Below are 14,217 nucleotides of genomic sequence, written 5' to 3'. Positions count from 1 at the left end.
TCAGGTTGTGTTCTTGAAAGGCAAAGATTTGCTTCAGAGATCCAAGTATAGGTACATGTCCTCTGATTTAGAAAGGTGCTCAATAAATATTTATTGAATTGACAGTGAAAACAAAGTCTCATACCCTTGATCATAATGAATTTAAAGTATCAGAATCCCCAAACCGACTAAGCTATGGCATTTGTCAAAGTAGAGATTTTTTTTCTTTACCTAGGCCTCTATCTATTATGTCTGTCTGTCTGTCTGTCTGTCTGTCTGTCTGTCTGTCTGTCTGTCTCTCTGTCTATCATCTATTTATCGTCTATCATCTGTCTACCTACCTACCTACCTACCTACCTACCAACTTACCTATAGCTACAGGGATGAGTTGGCTTTGAAACTCACTGCCTTGCTATGCTTTATAATCACACATTTGTTGATGGGCTCATAATCCATGAAAGCTTTATAAGGTAAATTATCAACAAAAGATGTTGCTGGTTACAATGAACAGGACTCTTCAAATTTCAGTAAAGAGTCACCAAGCTAATGTTTTCTTTGGACCTGCTCTTTCCTATCAAGTACCTTGAGATGAATGCCATCTCAGATGACGTATTTATTTCCAGAGTCTGATCAAATGCAATAAGGAGTGCTAAAATTGTTTGAAAAGTAAGAAGTGCTATACAAACACAAGGTACATATCAGCAGGCACTGTTTGGTTTAGAAATTATAGCCAAGAATTTTTGAATTAAAAAAGTATAGTCAAGGTATTCCATGGATTCTGGGAAGCACATGGAGAACAAAGGGAAATGAAAAGTTACAACTTTTTGGGAAAAGTTTTGCCTTCTTTACTAAGTATTGCTACTCACTACCATCCTGAACAGGCTTGAGGAACATGCCCATTTAGGTTGTGAGGGCCAGAAGGAGTACTTGAACTCAGGTATCTCTGATTCCAAAGCCTGAGTACTCACTGCACAAGTGAGACCTTGGTCTCAAAATCCAACATCCTAACTCTTGGTTCCCACCCTGGCACCACAGCAACTCATTATATTACTGTCATGATCAAAGCCTGATGATGTCACTCAACAAGGATTTGTTAGTTGTCCAAGGAATACCTTCTAGGTAGAAGGATGATAAATATGCATAAAAGAAATTGTCCCTGTCCTTCTATGTCTAACTTGTGGCATTAGCAGGTAAATATTTAAAAAGAAGCTCTCTGCAATTAAAAAAAAATCAAAAATCTAATTTGTAGCACCGTCCAATTTCTTTTTCCCCCCAGCTTTATTGAGGTTTAATTGACAAATAAATATGCACTATATTTAAAGTGTACAATATGATGATTTGATATATGTATACGTTGTGAAAGGATTCTCACCATTGAGTTAATTAATACGTCCATCATATGACATATTTACCTTTTTTGATGAGAAAACAAGTTTTACTCAGCAAATTTCAATTATATACTACAGTATTATCAACAATAGTCACCATGTTATATATTAGATCCTCAGACCTTATTCATCTTATAACTGAAAGTTTATATACTTTTATCAACCTCTCCCTATTTTCCCCATCCCCATCCCCATCCCCCAGTCCCTGGCAACCACTATTCTGTTCTGTTTCTATGAGTTTGATTTTTTCTTTTTCTTTTTTTACAGTTTCACATGTAAGTGATACCATGCAGTATTTGTCTTTCACTGTCTGGTTTATTTCACTTATCATAATGCCCTCCAGGTTCATGCATGTTGCAAAAGGCAGGATATACTTCTTTCTTTCATTTTGAAGACTGAGTAATATTCCATTGTATGTATATATACCACCTTTCCTTTATTCATTCATCCATTGACAGATATTTAGGTTGTTTTCATGTCTTAGCTATTGTGAATAAAGCTGCAATGAACATGAGAATACAGATACCTCTTTGAGGCAGTGATTTTGTTTCTTTTGGATATATTCAGTTGTAGGATTACCAGATCATCTGGTAGTTCTATTTTTAATTTCTGTTTTTAATTTTTAAGATAAGAGATAACAAATGCTGGCAAGGATTTGGAAAAATCACCACACTGTTTTCCATAATGTTTTGCATTTTCACCAACAGTACAAGGGTTTTCTTTTTTCCAAATCCTTGCCAGCATTTGTTATCTCTTATCTTTTCTTATAATAGCTATCCTAACAGGTGTGAGGTGATAGCTTATTGTGGTTTTGATTTGCCTTTCCCTGATGATTAGTGATGTTGAGCATCTTTCCATTTGGTCATTTGTGTGTCTTCTTGGAAAAATGTCTATTTAGGTCCTTTGCCCATTTTTAAATCAGATTATTATTTACTTATTTTGCTATTGAGTTGTACTTGTATGAATTGCATATATATTTTATATATTAACCTCTTATCAGATTATAAGTATTTTTCATAGGTTGCATTTTCATTTTGTTGGCGGTTTCCTTCACTATGCATACACTTTTTAGTTTGATATCATCTCACTTGTTTATTTTGCTTTTGTTGCCTTTGCTCTTGGTGTCACATCCAAAAGATCAATGCTAAAACCAATGCCAAAGAACTTAACCTCTACTTTTTCTTCTAGAAAGTGTACAATTTCAGGTGTTGCATTCAAGTCTTTAACCAATTTAGAGTTGATTTTTAGTGTAAAATATGTGTCCAGTTTTATTCTTTTGCATGTGGATATCTAGTTTTCTCAACACCATTGGTGGGAAAGAGTATCTTTTCCCCATTGTATTTTTCTGGCAACTTTTGTCTAAAATTCATTGACCATATATGCATGGATTTATTTTCTGGATTCTATATTTTGTTTCATTGACCTATGTGTCTGTTTTCATGCCAGTACCATACCTTTTTTATTATTATAGTCTTGTAGTATAGTTTGCAATCAGAAAGTGTGATGCCTCCAGCTTTGTTCTTCTTTCTAAAGATTGCTTTGACTATTCAGGGTATTTTGCAGTTCCATATGAATTTTAGGATTGTTTGTTCTATTTCTGTGCAAAATGCCATTGGAATTTTGAGAAGGATTGCATTGAATTTATAGATTGCTTTGGTTAGTATAGACTTTATTAACAATGTCCATTTTTCCAATCCATGAACATGGAATATCTTTCTATTTATTTGTGTCTTCTTCAAATTTTTCATTAATGTCTTAATAGTTTTCAGTGGACAGATCTTTCAATTCCTTTGTTAAATTTATTTGTATTTTATTCTTTTTGCTACTATTGTAAATGTCTTTCAATTCCTTTGTTAAATTTATTTGTATTTCATTCTTTTTGGTACTGTTGTAAATGTGATGTTTTCTTAATTTCTCTTTCTGATAGTTTTTAGTGTTGGGAAATCATAGATTTTAGTGTTGGGACTTCATAGATTGTGTTAATGCCTGACTACTGCACTGTACACCTGAAGCTGAAGTAGAATAATATTGAATGTCAACTATATATACATATATACACACATATATATAATTATATACACACACAATTATATATATATATATATATATATATATATATATATATATATATATATATATATATAATTATGCTGTGTTAAAATTACACTGATGGTAACCACTTTGAGCACCTCTTGCAATTGCAGAAGTCAAATGTGACTTGTATTCATCTGCAAATAGAGACAATTTTACTTTTCCTTTCCGATTTGGATAACTTTTACTTCTTTTTGCTTAATTGCTCTGACTAGGACTTCCAGGACTATAATAAAACTGGTGAGAGTGGGCATCTTGTCTTATTCATGATTAAAGAAAAAGCTTTCAACTTTTCACTGTTGATTATAACTTTAGCTGTGAGCTTGTCATATATGGTCTTTATTATTTTGAGGTACATTCTATCAATACTTAATTTGTTGAAAGTTTTTATCATAGAAGAATATTTACTTTTGTTTAATTATTTTTCTGCATCTACAGTCATGCACTGCACATTCTGAGAAATGTATCATTAGGTGATTTTGTCATTGAATGAACATCATAGAGTGTTCTTACACAAACCTAGGTGGTATAGCCCACTATGCATTTAGCCTATATGGTATACTACCACCACGTATGTGGTCCATCTATGCCTGAAATGTCATTATGCCACCTGTGACTGTATTGAGATAATCACATGTTTAAAAAAAATTTTTTTCCTCATCCCCCCACCCCATCCCCTGTGGCAACCATCAACTTGGTTTCCATATCTAAGGGTCTGTTTCTGTTTTGTTTTGTTCATCCATTTGTTTTGCTTTTTCAGATTCTGCATAAAGTGAGATCATATGGTATTTGTCTTTGTCTGACTTATTTCACTTAACATAATATCCATCCATGTTGTTACAAATGGCAAGATTTCATTCTTTTTTTATTACTGAATAATATCCCATTGTGCATATATACATATATACCACATCTTCTGTATCTATTCATCTATTGATGGACATCTCGGTTGCTTCATACCTTGGCTATTACTAGTAATGCTGCAATGAGCATCGGGGTGCATATATCTTTTTGAATTAGTGTTTTTGTTTCCTTCAGACAATATCCCAAAGTGAAATTGCTGGATTGTATGGCAGCTCTATGTTTAATTTTTTAAGGGATCTCCATATTGATTTCTATGGTGACTGAACAATCCTACCAACAACGTATGAGGATTCTCTTTTCTCCACATCCTCACCAGCACTTGTTATTTGTTGATTTATTAACTATTTAGATAATCATATGGTTTTTATTCTTAATTTTGTTTGTGTTGTATCACACTTATTGATTTACACTTTCTAGTTTCTGTACTATAAATACTCTCACCACTACTGATTTCATTCTATCAGCAGTTTATTGACTGGCTTGCAAAATTCCTCAAAATTTAGCAACCAGCTCTTGTGAATCTGTGTATGACTGCTGATCAACTTCCATACATCACTGACATGGGGCTTCTCTTAAAAAGAATCATAGGCAAGAGTTCTGGTTTGAGTGATTTACTGTCACTTTAGACAAGTTACCATGGCTAGGTGTGTGAGTACCTATAATTACCCTCTTACTGAGTTACTGGATTGGTGTCTTAGTCTGCTTGGGCTGCTATAACAACAACAACACAGACTGGGTGAAACAACAGACATTTATTTCTATAGTTCTGAAAACTGAGTATCTGAGATTAGGGTGCCAGCCTAGTTATGTTCCAGTGAGGGCCCTCTTCCTGGTTTACAGGCAGCCAGACATCTTTTCACTGTATCCTCACATGGAAGAGAGAGAGAGAGAGAGAGAGAGAGAGAGAGAGAGAGAGAGAGAGAGATTATCTCTCTTATGTCTGTCCTTGTAAGGGCGCTAATCCTATTTATTAGGGGTTCAGCATCATGACTTAAATACCTTGCTAAGTCCCCACCTCTAAATACCATCATATTGAGGTTCAGGCTTCAACATATGAATTTTGGTGGGACACAAGAATTCAGTCCTTAGAAGTAGGCATTGAGAGTTTCAAATGCACTGGAGTCACCTGGTATTAATGACAAACAGTTCCCTGAAAGTCCAGAAGAAGAGAAATGTGGATTGGATTACAAAATCCTATAATGTGCTATACTCGAATAATCCCAGAGAGAAAGAGATGGTATACAAATACATTACTATCAAGAATATATGAATATAACCATGGTAATTGTAAAGAAGAATTGAGGGGAATGGGGTATTTCAAGAAACTTTTTGTTGCTAGAGAATGCAGAGAGATGAATTAGAGAACATTACCTACCTGTGTGAGTTAAATTTTAAATATCATCAATGTGGACTTGTTCTTTAAGATAAAATGTGGAAATGGATCCAGTGTTCTTTTTCTTATGAAAATGATACCGGGGAGAACATTTAGAACAGAAACATACATTAAGTATATTGCTTGTTTAAGGACTGCTGAGGTTGTGAATATGAGTTTTTCAATTAGCACAAACACAGGTGTATTTTAAATGCTTCCGTCCCCAGCAGTTCTGTTACTATAGGCTCTACCTTTGATGTTTTGTTTTGATCATTTTTTGGCTCCAAAAAGGATTTTCTTTTTTGTTCTGTTATTCTGTATTTTGCTTCTTTGATGTAGGGCTTGACTGCCATGTTGCAAAAGCACATTTCCAAACTTAAGAAAAAACAAACAATGCTCAACACCTACACATTTGGCCTCATTGAACAGTTTCTTTCCTTACAATTAATCCAAAGAGAGTTGAGACGCATTGCTTCCTCTATTCATCAAGACGATAGTCAATTGAAAAGGCGGAAAAATAGCAACTGAAGCTAACACTTTTAGAAGCTCTTAGCAAAAATAATAAAAGCCAGGAAAAGAGGGTACTCTTTAGAAAGCATTTAGAATTTGTAATGCATTTTTAATTATCCTGGTAGAATGTCCAATGTTTTCATGTATATTATAGATCAAAGAATGAAAAGAACATTTTTGAGCATTTTCTTTAAACTTTTTTCTGTCAGCTTGAGTTTGGACTGCCCTTAAAAACTTTTCTGGCACCTAAAGTAGAGACAAAGCAAAGGTGTTCCTTAAATTATTATTTATAAAAGAAAACAAAAGAAACAATTATACAAATGTAGAGAGTATTTAAGTAAATTATGGTGTATCCACGGTATGAAAATTAGGCAAACATTTAAAATATTTCCGAAAAAATTTTAAATAATTGATAAATGCTCCTGTTTTATGTTAAGTAAAAACAAGCATTATTCAAAATTGCATGTATAATATATGGATGTTCATAGTACCTTTATTTTTAATACCAAAAATCTGGGAACAATCCAAATGTTCCTTAGAATGTGACTGAATAAACAAAATTGTGGTGGATTCATACAGTGGAATGCTACTCAACAATAAAAATAACAAATTACTGATATATGAATAAATATAAAAATATTATGTTGAATGAATAAAAGCCAGACCCAAAAACTATATATTCTATGTTTCCATGTAAGAATTTTAGAACGGGCAAAACTAATCTATGGCAACAAAAAGTGGATCCATGGTAACCTGGGGAATGGGTTAAGAGGGATTCATTGCAAAGAGGCACAGGGATCATTTTGGGTTGATAGAAGTGTTCTATTTCTTGATGGGGAGTAGATGCATAGGAGTATATACCGTGTTTCCCCAAAAATAAGACCTAGCCAAAAAATTAGCTCTGATACATATTTTGGAGCAAAAATTAGTGTTTAAGACCCGGTATTATATTGTATTATATTATATTATGTTGTGTTGTGTTGTGTTATGTTATATTATACCCAATCTTATAGTAAAATAAGACTGGGTCTTTTATTAATTTTTGCTCCACAAGACGCATTAAATCTGATTGTCCAGCTAGGACTTATTTTTGGGGAAATAGGGTAGATGTCAAAAGTCATTAAGTTGTATACTTAAACTTTATGCATTTTATTAAATAATAATACCCCAAGAAAGTTGATTAAAAATTAATATGCAGTATAATTCAATTATGGAAAATAAACTATGCACCAAAAATACTATGAAGAATATTAATGTGTGAAAAAATGTACATTAATTATCTCTAGGTATGAAATTAAGAGTAATAGTTTTTCTCCTACTTGATTGCTTTGTTAAATCTACTGGAAACATATATCATATTTTAAATTTTATATATCTACATACTATACCTATCTATCTATCCATCCATCCTCTTACCTTCCCAATTATTATTGTTATTTAGAATGCATGTAGATATAGATATATAATTTTTTGAAGTGTGCTTATAAGGCCCTAGCATTATAACAATTTTGCTTTGTAATGATTTAACCTGAGGATACCTTGTTGATTAGGTTTGCTGGCAGGTCTCCCCCTACCTTTCCCTGATTTGTGCAGTCACTCCAGAGAAAAGTAATAAAATATTTGATATCTTAAAAAAGAGTCAGGCTCATTGACTATTTAGAATGTTTTGATCATTCATTTTGTCAAGATCAAAGAATAAGGACTATTGATTACCTAGTGTTCTTTCTATGCATACCTGCTTGTATGACACAAAGATTACTTGAATAGCACTGATTGTTGTCACGGAAGATCCCAGTGAAAATGGATCTAATTCTCCTGGGAGGCTGTCATTCTAAACAACAATGGCATCAATTTCAATCATCAACAAGAAATATCAAAAAAGTATAATAATATTAAGAATAAAATGATTTGGTACTCAAATATTTATAAAACACTTTTACCTACAATAACTCCTGCAATATAACAGTCCTGTGAGGTAAATGGGAGAAGCATTATAGACCTATTTTTCAGATGAAGACACTGAAGCTTGGGAGACTCATTACACAGCTGTGTGACAGAGCTGTTATGCAAGTCCAGAACTCCCGAAGTGCTATTTCAACTATTTGCCTCAATGAATTTTAAAATATCCATGTTCTTTTATCTCAAGATTGTCATTCATGGAAGCTTCCTCTTCTTATGGACTGTATGAACAGACAAAGGTTTTGTTTTTGTTTTTTCAGGATATTTGGTTGTTATTAAAACTTACTATGTTTTTTTCCTTGTTTGGGAGTTTGGAATAATGAAATGTAGCCTATTACAGCTTACAAATATTTTTGGAGCAGGCCCATCAAATTCACTAAAATCTGAAGGCTTAGGTATATAAAGATAATGAAATTGGTTTGACCAGGTTTTCCTTCCTCTGGCCAGAGTGTGAATATTCTAGACCCAATAGAAACCTGGCTGATTCTTGAGTGTGGATTGTTAGCAAAGGAGTAGGAATAGTTGGCAGTGTACCTATGCACAAAAAAACAGTTGTGATGAAGGTATTTAAACCTAAGCATCTCCTGATTTGGATAGAGAAATAGATTCTCATTCTTGGTTCTACAACTTAGTTTCTGTAACCAATTAGTTTTAGGATCAGAAGATTTCTTCCACAAAAACGTTTTGTTCCTCAGGAAAACGCTTTTGGTTGCCAAATAAATCAGTGCCCAAAAGACATATTTCACCGAAACATTTGTTTTATAGATTTCATGTTTACATATCCAGAAACATGATTACTTTTCTTATTGGCATGAATGTTTCTTTCTTATTTAAAAAACAAAACAACAACTTTTATCTGAGCTTCTCATAAGGAAGCCATTGAGAGTATTTCAAAAAAGGTAAGTTTTTCTTACTATTACACAGACTAAAAGGCAATGAAATATCAGTGCTATTACCAGAGTAGAATCCTAACCCAAGTCATCTATGTTTATGATTTTAATTAACTAACTTTGCTCTTTCCAAATAATGCAAATTAAAAGTGCCAAAATCACTTGAGGAGAAGGAAACACTATTTCTGAATCATTAAAGGAAACCAGGAGAAACTGCCTCTGGACAATTGGCTTAATCTAAGAGTTCATCTTTTTTCTGCCTGAAATTTCACTGAGCAGATGTTCAATTTTTCTCATTTTTTTGGTCTTCTTAAAATATGGTTTAAAACACATCCAGGCAAATATTTTAAATTTCATCGTGGTGGTTTAGGATGCTTGTCATATCTCCCAAAATTTTCTTCTTCAGGCAGATTATTGACTAGGAGTTCATGTTTGAAAACAATTGCAAACCCTGAGAATTTGTGTGCCTAAAAATGAAGAAGTTGTTTGAGCAAAACACAGAACATGGTAGATTCCAGGGAGGAAGATTTGTTGTAATATAGTTGCTCTGGGTTCTGAAATAATTTTTGTGTCCCCTGATTTTTTTGTTGTATATAGGGAGAAGTCATGTCAATAACATTAACTCTCCCTTTTATTTTATTTATTTATTTTTATTATTATTTTTTTAAGGAGGGCGCAGCACACAGTGGCCTACACAAGAATTGAACTGGCAACCTTAATGTTATAAGCACCACGCTCTAACTGAGCTAACCCGTCACCCCCTCTTTTATTTTTAATTCCACATTTAGTTAATGACTCAAGTATATTTAGTTGGTTAGGGTATATCCAGAGGGAAGTTTGTCCCACATATACTTTCTTCGGCCTTCCTCTCTGTTACTGTTGTGAAACAAGGAAGCAGAAGGTAGTCATGAAGGCTCTGGAATGAGACAAGAACCTGGTTATCAGACTGTTGACTGAGGCCATAGCAGAACTAGTAGAAAGTATGATAATATAGTATTTGCTCATTCATTCATTCATTCATTCATTCATTCACCTGTAACTGCTACTTTAAATTATTAAAGTTAGAATACTGCTATTTTGCAAATGAGAAAATCTAGTTCTTGTCTTGGTTCTTAAAATGATTGAAGTTAGAAAACTGCTCTTTATAAATTCACAAGGTCTGGGTCTGTCTATTGCTATTTTCAGGCCAGTCTCTGGTACCTTGGAAAATATTGGATGCCCATGCAATGAGCCAGGAGAATAGATCCCTTTTTACCACCCAACACGATCATCATCACAATCATAGTTTATCTGTTATGTATGTTACTGCTTGAAAACAAGTCAAGAGGTCTCCCTAACACGCGCTCCTGTAAAGCTGAAAAGAACAAACAGCCTATGTAACAATGGGCTACTTTCAGATAAGCAGGCTGGAGAAGTTCCTCAAATCCAAAGGCACTTTGTGGGTAGATATTGGTGGGGGTGTGGAGAGTTGGAGGTCCTGTTCAGGATTTGTAAGATCTGTTTGCTTCCTGATACCCTTATAGGTCTGTCCCTTCCTACCTACATCTCTATTCTTCCAAGAGAGAAAGTGTAGCTCAGTTATTAAGAACTGGAGCTCTGGAGTTAGAAAGGCCTAGGTTTCATTAATTCTCAGGTTCCGCCACTTATTAATTGTATTAGCTTGGATATGTTACTTTAATTTTCTAAGTTCTATTGTCCTATATGTAAACTGGAAATAGTAATATTTTCTTCCCACCGTGTTATTATGATCAAGCAGTTAACAAGGCACCTAGCATAAATGTGCTCAAAAATGTTTATTATTATATTACTTAAAAATTTTTATGGTCTAACTATAAAGTAACACAAAAAATGAATGGAAATATTTATTTACCTTTACCTTTTATATTCGCAAAGGGGTGTGTGTGTGTGTGTGTGTGTGTGTGTATCTGTGTATATATAGCTACATATGCACACATACACATATATGTACAATTTTTAAAATGGAAATATCTTTACCATTACTTCTAATTAGCAATCATTGTAGTGAAATTTAAATAATACAGAGAAAGTGATGTATGTCTACAGAGACCAGATATAGTTGAGAAAACATTTCCAATCATTTCAGAGGAGACTGAGGCCTCTGGTCTCTCTGCCTCCATTTTGTATTGATCACCTCACAGACAAGAGGGACCTCTGGGGACCTGCCATGTGAGACTTTGATGAATCTACAGCAGAGGCTGTTTTATCATAATAAAGTATAAGCCTTGTTTGAGTAACCCACATCCTGTTAGACACCATTTTCTCATGACTGCATAATCTTTCACAGCATTGTTTGAGGATTCTTGTTTTAAGGTCCCATGGAATACTCTGTCAAGTCTGTGGCATGTGGATTAACAAAAAAATTCTAGATTAAAGAACTGCCAGAAAGCCATTCTCTAGGATTCTGGATGATATCAGAACTTCTACAATATTGCCATCAAAGATTTCACTAGTCAAAAATCCAAGGGATTTTTTTTTATTTTCCAAAAAGTTTTCATGATATAGCATCACTTTCTCTCATGGACTTTTTCTGTCTCTTCCAGTTATGTGTTTGTCCCCCATCCCTTACCTATGGAACATGTACATGCTGTGGAGTGTAGAAACTACTCAAAAGAAGGTTTGTGGAAAGGACTCACTTGTCTAATTGTGTAGCAGAGGTGGCTCCTGTATACTGCAGAGGGAAAGGCTAGCCTTACTGCTCCTCTCACTGTGTGATACAGAGCCTGTAAGTTAATAGAGGGAGAACTCAGTGTTGTGCCCACTTCGTTTTTGATATGCTGAGATTTATTATATAGGAATGGTGGGACTTATGTTGAAGTAGGAAAATCTCTCAGATGAGAGTGAAACTTCAGCAGTGCATATCTTATACATACTAGATATTCAATGCATATTTCTTGAATAGACTAATGAGTAATGAATGATTCATGGAATCTTGCCTCAGCTTTTCTCTTGAGGTTTAGGTTCCTCATCTGTATGGAGTTTGGACCAGATCAGAGTTATACAAACTGTTTTCAGGATGAGCAAGATCTCTGCTCCCATTTCACATGTTAATAGATAAAAAGGGGGTGACTGGCCAAGCCACCCGCGCCCCTTCTCAACCCCAACCAGGATGGTCTCAATCCTGGCACTAAATGCTCAATCCTCATAATGCAGTGACATTCCTCTGCCTGTCTGGGTTCGGACAGGAGCCTGGCCAGTTGTTGAAAAAGCAGTGGTTTTCAGCAAGGAGAAAGGAGGAAGAGAGAAAAGAGAGCATATTTTTTCTCCCCAGGGGAAAGGTCTTTGAGGAGCCAGGCGATGTGTAGGGCGTTAGTCCAGAGTGTTGTGACTCGGCAAAGGGCTTAAGTCCCAGCAGGAAGCTGAGGCAGAGGGCCAGGCCATGTGGATCAGGCCCAGAACACAGAGGAAAGGACAGGACTACCATTTGGTCAGGCCCCAGGTACCTAGCACTCACACCAGGCATACCAGATTCTGAATTTATGGCTAAACAGCTATTTTCGGACCCCTCCTGCTAGTAAAGCCAGGACTCCTCATGTACTGCCTGCTTTGGTTCAGGAAGTAGGTGGAGTTTTCTGCAGGTGGAAAAGCACAGCTGAAAAGGAGGAGGGAAACCAGCTCTGACACAGAACAGCATCCTTTCTATGGTGCTAATTTGAAGGGCTGTTTTAGGAAAGTCCATTTGAGGGCAGTTGCTCAGCCCGAAAGATGGAGGTGAAATAGAGAGAGATTTTCTTCAGCCTGGATAACAGCACTGGCTACGCTTAGACTTGCAAAATCACCTGCTAGGGATTTATGTCAATGCGTCCCCCTCCCCCTTAAAAATGGAAAGGAAAAATAGAGTGAACAGAGGGTTTATATAAATTGTTATTTTATTTCTGATCTAAGACAGGCGCGTGGTATCTAGAAAGATTACCAGTTACAGCAGTTCATGTGTTTTTTTAATAGAATCTGAAATACAGCTGGATCTACCTGGACAAAGTAAACAAATTAATAAACAGGTAGAAATAAAATGAGATTTTGTACTTTAACATTGCCTTCGTTCACTGTAGATTAGTGTGTCTTTAAATCTCAACCAAAGTCAAGAGCCCACAATTGAGAGGCAGCTGGAGAAATTCTTCCACTGTGCCAGGACAACTGATGTACAAGACGAGTCACCTTACAGCTTGGCTCAAATCTTAGGCCCTTGGGGCCCTTTCTCAAACTGGGAAGCTACTTTATTGGAGCCAATGATCACAGGCGCAAGGAGGCCCTTGAGGAGTGTATTTTATTTGATTCCTAACTATGGCTGGAAGGTGTGCCTAATGCTGGCAAACTCAGGTACTGAGCTGCCTTTGAGAGGTAGTGGGGTAAGACGAGAGAGATTTGGGGTCTCTGTAGTTTAATAGAATCTGAAATATAGCTGGATCAACCTGAACAAAGTAAACAAATTAATAAATGTGCCTTTAGAGGCATCAGGGCAGAGGTGGCCAGAGGCTAGGAGAGTGGCATCCTGAGTCCTAAGTGGGGATAAACAGTTACTCCTTTTTTATTTCTCTCTGCCTTAGTCAACTCAGGCTGCCATAATGAGATACCACTGACTGGGTGGCTTCAACAACATATGTTTATTTTCTCACAGTTGTGGAGGCTGGAAGTCCAAGATCAAGGTGCTGGCAGATCCAGTTGCTGGTGAGAGCTCTGTTCATGCCTTACAGACACCTGCCTTCTTACTGCGTCCTCACGTGTCTTTCCTCTGTGTGCCCGTGGAGAAAGAAGGCTGCTGTCTCTTCCTCTTCTCCTGACGATGTCAGTCCTATCAGGTCAGGACCCCACTCTTCTGACCTCTTTTAACATTAATTACCTCCTTAAAGGCCCTATTTTCAAATACAGTCACACTGGGGGCTTCAACATCTGAATGGGGGAGGGGGTGGCACAATTCAATCTGTAACCCAAATCTAAATGATTTGGTTTTTGTAGAGGTAGGTGGGAGATGAGAGCTGTGGCAAACAAAAACTTAATTCTAATGGAATAAGTCCCCAGATGGAACTTGAAGGCAAAAGATAGTAGTGACTTACGTGCACATTTATATTTCCCTCAAAGCACCATGTATAGATTTCTTATTTTGTTCTTATGATAACCACGAGAGGTAAATTGGAAAAATGTTATTATC

General features: G+C 35.7%; 1 long non-coding RNA gene across 1 annotated transcript in view; it reads left to right on the top strand.

Moving 5' to 3' along the window:
• Positions 1-13,861, top strand: part of LOC141571336 (uncharacterized) — a 264,152-nt gene extending 250,291 nt beyond the window's left edge. Inside the window, exon 3 of the long non-coding RNA XR_012496097.1 lies at positions 13,687-13,861. This is a non-coding gene — a long non-coding RNA (uncharacterized LOC141571336). The remainder of the gene's footprint in view (positions 1-13,686) is intronic.
• Positions 13,862-14,217: the final 356 nt, after the last annotated feature.

The sequence above is a fragment of the Rhinolophus sinicus genome, linkage group LG04 (genome assembly GCF_036562045.2).
Source record: "Rhinolophus sinicus isolate RSC01 linkage group LG04, ASM3656204v1, whole genome shotgun sequence".
In the NCBI taxonomy this organism is placed as follows: domain Eukaryota; kingdom Metazoa; phylum Chordata; class Mammalia; order Chiroptera; family Rhinolophidae; genus Rhinolophus; species Rhinolophus sinicus.
This window is presented reverse-complemented; position numbering and strand designations above follow the sequence as displayed.